We start from the raw sequence: 10031 nt of genomic DNA on the forward strand, positions 1-10031 counted from the left end.
AATATAATTATACTCATGTATTTTCATAAGGTTTGGATATCATTTGTATGATGCAATCTTCTCATTATCGAGAATACATAGTGCATAAGTGCCAAAAAATGATGCATCAAGATGCTCATGTATATATGTTCAATGGTCATGAAACTTTGTAGAGATCTTTGAATGAGTTATTCCTTTACACTTGCAAAGGTTCGTAAGGTTTGGACATCATTTCTATTATGGGACATGCACATTCTCAAATCTTTTACCATGGAAGGTGTATAGGTTGTGCATCGATGGGCTTATTATATCATAGTATATCGGGGGTGTTACACAGTTCCAAATAGCCCAAGAGAGGAAGGTCAAGAACCAAACGAAGGAGCACCAGAAAGCTGACCAAGATTTCCACAACCACCTGTACCACCGATGGCATAGCCATATGTGGCTAGTTTGAAATAAAAGTTTTCAAAATTCTGGGGAAAGATCTGGACAACCACGTGGCTCAATTCAAGACACGATGGCAAGCAAGCAGCTTTGAAACTTTGTTTGGAGACCAAGAAAAGCTCCAACAGCTCGCTAGAGCACTTGCGGGTAAAGCAATGAGATGGTTCACCTCGTGTGGAGTGGCAAATTTTACAACATACAATGAACTCAGGACGTCATTTCTGGAGAGATTCAAAAAGCAGAAGACTCCAAGTGATGTTCAAAAAAAGTTGAGGGAATTGAAACAGAAGAAGCTATCAGTGGAGGATTATGCTCAACAATTCCTCAATTTGAATGCAAGACTTGATCCCACAGAAAGGCTAACACCAGAAACAATGGCAGAATATTTCTGCAAAGGACTGCGACTGCAAATCAGAAGCATCGTTGGAGGGATGGTTATTCCGGCAGGTCAGAATGGATTCAACACACTCATAGAGGCAGCCAAATGCGTGGAAAGGTGAATTGGCACAATAACAAAAAGGAAGAAGACATGCATGGATTCGAAAGAAGGCTCAAGTAGTAGTCCGGACGACCCAAAAAGTTAGTCTGATTCTGGATCCACCACAAGCAATGATGATTCCGACAATGATTCGACGATGATGAAAAGAAAAAGAACAATCACAAGATACCCACCTCGAAACCAACAATAGAATCAATAACAAACTCAACCACTGCCACAGGCCAACACGGTAATAATTCAGGAACTGCAAAAAGCTCCATCGTGTGGGGGGATGTGTTTGGCAAAGAATCGCTAATATGATCAATAGGAGTTATGTGACTGCTTGCTCCGGATGCATGCTCATGGAGGACATGCCGAAGAGTTAAAAAAAGGTTGATGTGTTGGCCGTGACACGATCCAAGGGACCATTGAGGGAAAAGCCACTGGAAGACAAAGAAGGAAATCCTAAGCAATTGCGTTGGCAAGACCAAGAAGCAGTCTGAACATCGGCGCTAAAGGAAATACAGAAGATAGAGGCTAAAGAGGCAAAGAACCCGATCTGTCAGCCAAAGGAGGGATTGAGCAAGATGATGAATTTGACAGCCGAGCCGACAAAAAGTCCGATGCAGAATCTGATGAAGAAGTCCGAAGTAAAACCCGCAGATCAAAATTCAAAAATGGAATATAGAAAATAATTGGAGGATAGTCTCTCAGCATAACTATTTTCAGCCCTGAAGCTAGCATAAATAAAAATTACACTAGATTAGTTGTTAAGTCTGGTTTCTGTATTTCAGGAAAATTATATTAAGCAATTTCTAGACGAGGGAAATCTGAAGCAGACAAAGGGAACCCTGCAATGAGGAGGTTTAGGGTGCTGTTCGGAGGTGTCTTTGAGGAAGAGCATGTGCGAGGAGTGGTCTGTTCGGGTGCCTAGCAAGGGGTGACTTTGAAGGGTGCTTTCAGATCAGAGAGGAGGTGTTCCCAAGGGACGGATAGCGAGGAGTGAAGGCACATTGGGCTGTCAGGACCTTCCTCCTCTTCCCCAACCCTCTCCTTTCTTCAACCTTATGTTCCCTTCCATCCCATCCACCTTCTCTTTCAGTTCATCTTCCTCTTCACTCCGACATGGTGACCTTGTCAAAGATGGCAGAGAACAAGACAAAAATCCCAGTGTTCCCCACGTTCCTTGTTGACCGGCAGTTGGTTGGGCTCAATTAGGGCGTTTGGCTGGTGATGATGGAGTCTGTGTTACAGTCATACGATCTGGTAGATTTCATCTTGGTACGTGTTGCCAGACCAGATCCCCTTGTGAAGGACATTGGCATTCTTGCGCAGAAGGAGGTTGAGACCCTGTCTCAGCTCTGGGACCGTGTCAATGCAAGGGTAAGATCGTTCATTTTTCTTAACTATACTCCTCAGGTGATTAATCACGTGAACCACATGATAGTGTGGCCAAGAGTGTTTGGGAGCATGAGGAGTACCACGATGATTTCACCAGTCATGCAAGTTGAATCGGATGACGTGGATTATAAGGTCCTGACCATAAAAGTACATTGCAATGGTCAAGAAATACAAGGTACATTATTGGATGGAGGATTGGGTGTGAACATTCTTCGATACAACATGTATAGAAAGATGGGATTGAGTGACATGGAAGAGGTCCCATTCCAGATAAGGATGGGGGATCAGCGACGTGTTCAACCAATGGGCATTGTTTGAAACCAGCAAATCAACATTAAGGGAATGGCATTCAAAGTAAATTTTGTGTTCCTAGAAATGGAGCAAGGAGATTTGTCCTACCCAATGCTATTGGGCCGTCCTTGGTTCAAGACGACATGGATTAAGGAAGATTGGGGAGCATTTAAAATCACAGTCAAAATTAGGAAAAAGAAACAACGGTTGGAAATGACTCCGAGGGTGGTTCTACATAAGGAGAGCAGATTGTTGATTGTGCAATGCATCAACATGCTCATAGAAATGGACGATGACGAGGAACAAGAAATCCTAGATGAAAACCCGAACTATTGCACCTTTGTTTGAAGTGGAAGTGAACCACATTGCACACCAGTATAGGGCATAACCAATCGAGGTATGTCAGGTTTCAGCAGAAAAACCTAATAGGCTTCGAAAAAAGTATGACAAAATGGTAGCAAGCTCGAAATTTGACAAAGAAGTGGAGAATAGTTCCGCACAGCAAAAATGGAATGAACATGTGATAAAATAAGATTTGGAAGAATATGAGGACCAAATGAAAAGAACATTAAGAGTAAAGGAAGATGATTTGGAGGAGCTGGACCTCGAGACGATGGGAAAATTGCAATCGGTGAAAATCAGCATGTACGCAACAGGGAAGTTTAGGGAGGATTCGGTTCAATTATTGATGGAGTTCAAAGATGTATTTGTTTGGGAATATACAGATATGAAAAGAGTGGATACAAATCTTTGTGTACACTGGATTAACCTCAAGCAAGACGCAGCCCCAGTTGTGTAGCAGAGAAACCAAGTGAATCCAAACTATGTAAAGTTGGCAAAGGAAGAAATCGACAAATTACTTAGAGTTTGTTTTATCTATCCAGTGGATAAGGCCACATGGTTGTCACCCATTGTGATTGTCCCAAAAAAGAATGGCAAACTGCGAGTTTGAAAACTTAATGCAGCCACTATAACTAATCCATTTCCTTTACCCTTTTGCGACACGATGCTAGACACAGTCGTTGGACACGAGGTATATAGTTTTATGGACGGTTTTAGTGGGTATAACTCGATCCAAATGGTTGAGGAAGATAAAGACAAAATAGCATTTGTGACAAAATGGGGGGGTCTTCGCCAGTAATGTGATGAATTTTGGCTTGAAAAACACATCTCGAAGAAGATCGGTTAAAAAGCTGGTATACAACATAAATAATTCAATCACGAAGATAGGAATGGGTGAACAGGAACATAAATTACAAGTTGTTTAAAGAAGGGGATTGGGTTTTGATGTTCAATTGGGCAAATTTCTGGGCAAACTAAAGTTGAGGTGGCCCTTCAAAATCATTGAGGATATGGGCTAAGGGATGTCCTGGTTAAGGGATATGCATGGTTTTGTTCTGCTCAAACCTGTAAATGGACTTTGAATGAAGCCTTTTCTCGGTCTACCGAATAAGTCCGACGGGTCAAAAATAGTTGGATCAAATGGATCCGACAAATCGGAGTTTGTCGGAGTTGAGTTCGACGGTTTGGATCTGGTCAGAAATCGAAATCAGGCCAACATCTCAGATGTGGTAGTCCGATATCTCGAGGTTATAAAAGTGGCCATCAGTATTCGCAAAGGTGACAATGAGGGTTCGCACGTGTCGAAAATACCATTTAAAAATTCATACTCCCATTGTGAGAATACTCACAAGCCTTGCAACTCTGTCCTTCAATGCAAGTTTGGATTCCAAATCTTTATCAATTGCATCAGAATTCACTTCATCTCTCTCAACATGTGAGGTGCACTACATAATCCCCCTAAGGACGAAGACGACTAGTTTGTGGAGAAAGCTGGAAGTACTTCAACAAGTTTGCAAGTACTTGGAACCGTTCAACCATGAAGAAATGTAGAGTGACATGGGCAATGCGGTGGTCATTCAAAAGCCAAACCCTGAAGAAAATGATCAAACGGGATGAAGAACAAATGGTAGAGTCTCTCGCAAGTGGTAAGAGGTCGTCTCTGGACACTTCGACATGTTTTACAGATTTGAAATTCAATTTGGATAATGGTGTCATTCAAAATGCAATCTAGTTGTGCAATATGAGATTGCATGCGTACCTAGTTCACCCTTTGCATTGCAACCCATTCAATCCGAACACAAATGTAGAGTATCCAACCTCATTAACAACATATCACCATACAAATCATGTCCAATCCTTATGAAAATTTGAGACTATAAATGGGCCTTAATAATGTAAAGGTCTTTGCAAAGTTTCATGACCATTCCATACATACATGTATGGTATAACGATGGCAATTCACAATTTCTTATAGTTGTGCACAATGTGTCGTCAAAAATGGGAAAATGTGCATGTTTCACCATACAATTGATGTACCATACTTATTAAACATTTAAAGTATAAGGAAATCTTGTTGTAGTTAGGTGTTCTCCTTTTGTAGCATCTCCACTTGAGCCTAGGATGCCTGGAAGAGATTTGGGTTGCATCGTGGCCAACATATTTTGCAAGTGGATGTTGGCCCCTGCAACACCCACGAACTCGTTCTGGGACTTGACAACAACCATTTTTAGTATGTCCACTTCACACTTAAGAATTCCAAAACCCACTTGCAGCTTGCTGTGGGTTTCGTTAGTTGGGAGTAATTCTGGAGCAGCTCGTCATGCACCACTCTGCTACTATCCAAATGCTCTTGTAGGTTCTTGCACTCCGGTGTCAGATTTGCCTCGGTTCCCGCCGTCTGCTCTTTAAAAAACTTAGCCAGCTCCTCCCGAGACTAAGTCTGAAGGAATAGATTATGATCTAGAACCTAGGGAGGGATCCAATGGTTGGCTAAGTAGTCTAAAGCCTGTGCGCATGCACCATATTCCCCCTCAGGATCTGCCATTGGGACTCGATGGCACTCTGGTCATGATGATTATTTTGCATCAGTAAGGGATCAAGGGAGAATGGTTCTAGAAGTAGAAGATCGCATAAAGGAGGAGGCAAGGGCAGTGCAAGAGTTTTGGTTGGAGTCTCTGTATTGCCATGCTCTTGGATGGGTGTCTATGGGGAGATTATTGCCTTTGTCTATTCCCTCGGAAGATTCCTCTGTCCTTTGCTCCTTGTGGCATTTCATTTCCATCTACCCACTTAGCATATTTCTCTTGTGCCAAGTGCTCCTCGAAGGTGCGCTTACCACTATTCCCCTTTAGAGTTTGATCATGCACATTCTCCTTGGAAGTGTCCTTTCCGTTGTTCCCCTCCTATCCATTCTCCTTGTCACTCTGGCCATTGTCTTCCTACTCCTAACCCTGCTCTTCCAAGTGGTTTTCATCGTCCTTGGATCTTGATGAGCATGCTCCACTTGGTGTTGGAAGGGCATTGGGCCATTGTACCTGGCCAATTGTAAGACGATGTAGCATGCAGAGATGAGGGCCAAGCTTGCAATGCATCTTTCCTCTGCTCATTGCCTTTAGTTGGGACTTGAACGCCTTTTCAAAAGTGCTGAACCATTCCACTGCAAGGTCGTTCTCCAATGCTTCCACCAACTAAGCTACATATGGTCATGGAACATAGCCCACGCTCTCCTTAAGCCCAATGAACTCAGACAAAAATCTACAGACTGCCTCAGGCTTTCATCAAACACCTTTTGTTGATGAGGTAGCCCTTTAAAGTCAAGTAGCTATCCTCATCGAATTAAGCATCGCATCTTTTAGAAGAGGCTAGTTGTCTGGGCCTTGGGTGTGCTTTGAAGCGAAAAACCTCCAACAATTCTGAACTCCAGTGGACATGTATGTTGTCTATCATGACGCTGTGATCTTCTTCATTGTATGAATCCACAATCTCCTCTGCCAATCCTTCATTCCACACCTGCGTCCATGGAATTCGTGCAAACTTTAGGATCTTATTGCTCCTCAAGATTCCTCTGAGGATGTCATTCTCAAAGTTCTCGATTGGGTGTGGAGATGACACACGAAAAGGTGTTTTTTTTCTCTTCTATTGATTTGATCGTTCCCTGCACTTGCCCATGGCTGCAACGACTACATAGAAGCTGATTAGAGATGAGGATGATGAAGGAAAATGGAAATCATAGCAAACTTGTGGGCACGATGGAAACAAGAGAGCTGTTGTAAACGACAGAGATACGAGAGCAGTAGAAGGTTGCAAAAGTGAATGGAGATGATGATGAAAATCCCCAACCTAATTTAGCTAAACGGGATCTAAAATTCGATGTCTCATCAGATGAATGGCTGTATGATAAAGTAGAGTACCCCTTTCTTGGATATGATTATCTTGTATTAATGTCCCCACAACGTTTAAATTGCCACGTGTTGACATGCGATGTATTTCTATCTGCCTATCATGCCATGCCTTTCTCCTGCACTGTATCACCTGCTGTGACCAAGCTGCTTGGAGGAGTAACTCATCTAGGTGGCTTAGGTGATGCAATCACCCCTTGATTGCTTCTGACTCATCTAAGTGATTCTCGATAGCAATACAAAGATTGGGAACAATAAATTTTAAGGGGACTACTGCTTCTAAACCAAAGGCCATACAAAAAGGAGTAAGATTTGTAGTGACTTTATAAGCAGATCTATATTCCCATAAAGCAGAATGAAGTTTGGTATCCCATTCACTCTTGGATGATTGCATTGTTTTCATGAGGATAAGCTTAAGTGTATTGTTTGTGGACTCAGCTTCACCATTGTCACAAGGATAATCAGTAGTGGAAACTGTATGCATGGTTTTGAATTCAATCTTGAGCAACTCCACAACATCATTAAGAAAATGTGAAACTTGATCACTAACAAGCTATAAAGGGAATCCATATTTACATTTGAAATTTTCAAAAATAAATTGGGAAGTGTTTTGAGTGTTGTAGCCAATCAAAGGATGCCAAGTCTCCACAGGAGCACTGAGTACGAGGGGATCCCACTCCCCTTGCCTCCCAGCCATGCATGCCACTCTAGTCTCCCAAATAGGCTAGTAGGATGATTGAGGAGTGTCCAAGGGCCCTTTATATGCAAAGCCTATGGGATTTTATATCCCCAAATCCAAGTGTCACAGCCGTGAGCCTCCTTCAATAAACCATGCTCCACACACCATTTGAGGGGTGAAGGCCACCACCTCCAACACTGAGTCGAGTTATCGCGGAGTGCCTTAGCTTCAGCCCACTTATAGTAACATAGTTAGTAGCTACAATGATGTATTTATTCTGTGTAAACCTTGTAGGTTTGAAAGGTCCAACAAAATACAAAACCCATCTTTGAAAAGCTTCCCAAGGCCAAGTAGGTTGCAATGGCATAGACTGATTGGACAATAACCGTCCAATGTGTTGACAAACATCACATTGCATACATTCATTTGAGCATCCTTAAACAAGGTTTCCCACCATAATACTACTTGCAACATTTTTTTGGCAATTAATTCCCCCTGGAAATGTCCTAAAGCACCTCAGTGAGCTTCCTGCAAAATGATGATCGTGTGGCATAACACATATGTGAACAACTCCATTTGCACACTGATGATAAAGGTGTCCACCAATTAAAATGTATTTATAGTCCTTCAAGGCTAGTTGCTTGTGCTCGTCACGAGGCATTGTATCAAGAAATGTACCCTTAGACAAATAATCAATCAACTTGGCATATTCATGCTCACAATAGTCAACTTCAAAGAGTTAAGCATCTGGAAGATCAGTAGTAACTCCCTGAGTGTTCTCGAGTGCAGGAAGTTTGGATAAGGAGTCAGGTCCTACATGGGTTTTCTCGGGTTTATGAATGATTTTAAAGTTGAAATCTTGAAGAAAAAGCATCCAATGCACAAGGCTCCCTAGAATAATAGTCTTATTGATTAGATAAAGTAATGCATGATGGTCCACATAAAACACATAAGGATTTGTTAGGCTCAGTAGGTGTCAATAACTGATGGGCATAATACACTAGATAATCGAGCCGACCATTTGGCTGATCCAAATTAATGCCTAAGACACACCCAGAAGCATCTACATGCACATGGAAAATAACAATCCACCTCAGTTGCCTTAAAATGGGTGTAGCCATTGCTCATCTCTTAAGGTCATGGAAAACCATAGATAACTCGGTAGTCCATTCAAACTTGGCATCTTTCTTTGTCAACTTATACAAAGAGCTGCAATCTTGGAAAATTCTTTAATAAGCATCTACAAAAGTTGATAACTCCACAAAAGAAGGCAATTGAGTTAGATTTTCAAGCTCAATCATTTGCTGTATAGCTTGAATCTTACCTAGCTCAGTTCGTATACCCTCTTGAGAAATTACATGACCGAGAAATATGCCCACTTGGATATAGAATATGCTTTTACCTGGGTTGAGTGAGATACCCACTTGTTTGCATCTCAAAAATACCTTTCCAGATAACCAAGATTATCTTTGTCTAAATATAAACACAAAAATCATCTAAGTAAATGGCAATGAGTTGAGTGAGATATTCACAAAAAGTCTCCACCATAAACTTTTGGAATGTTGATGGAGCATTTCTGAATCCAAAGGGCATTACTTGGGTTGCATATGCACCCCATTCTGTGTTAAAGCTAGTTTAGACTGATTCTTTGGAGCTATAATAATTTGATTATAACCACTATAACCATCCATAAATGAGTATTCATATCCTACAACTTGGTCCAATATTCCAGGAGTGAAGGGTATTGGAAATGGATCAGGGACTGTCCATACATTTAACTTTTGATAGTTCACGTAGACTCAAATTTTGCCATTTTTCTTAGGCACAACCACAATAGGAAATAGCCAAAGCTATGATCAATATAGCATAGATAAAACCAGCACAAAAAAGTTGATCCAACTCGGATTTTACCTATTTAGCATAGTTTAGATTCATTCTATACCTTTGTTGTTAGATTGGTTTGGCATCTGGCACTAAAGGTACTTATGTTGACACAACTCAGGAGGAACTTCTCATAGATCAGTGTAATTCTAGGCAAAAACATCCTGATTCCTGACAAATAAATCTTTTGTAACCCTTAGTTTCTCAAAAGAAAGATTGGCACTTACCACTACCATTGCAAGATTATCTTCTATTTCGAGATTTAGATCTTGTGTTGGCTCTAACTGCATAGTACTGAGTTTCATGATGGTCACCGGTATTTCAACTAACTCGGATTCCCCTTCAATGCCTTCAGTGAAGTTATTCTGAAAGAGATCTTTTTTCTTAGAAATTTGCTCAGCTTTCGGCTTCTGTTTGATGTATGCAACCACTTGAAAATATCAATCTCACTTGTCTGCAACCACTTGAAAAATATCAATCTCACCCACATGTAAGATTTGTATTTCCATCAGTCAAGTGATTAAACATCTTGAGGAAATGGACCTGTGACTTCCAAATCCTTTGGCCGACAACTACTCAGAACCTTCCAAGGATTTGAAGGAATGCATACATCTTGACTATCTATTTTAATGATCAT

This window comes from Dipteris shenzhenensis, chromosome 10, assembly GCF_047967505.1.
Source record: "Dipteris shenzhenensis isolate YYH24624 ecotype China chromosome 10, Dip_SZ_1.0, whole genome shotgun sequence".
In the NCBI taxonomy this organism is placed as follows: domain Eukaryota; kingdom Viridiplantae; phylum Streptophyta; class Polypodiopsida; order Gleicheniales; family Dipteridaceae; genus Dipteris; species Dipteris shenzhenensis.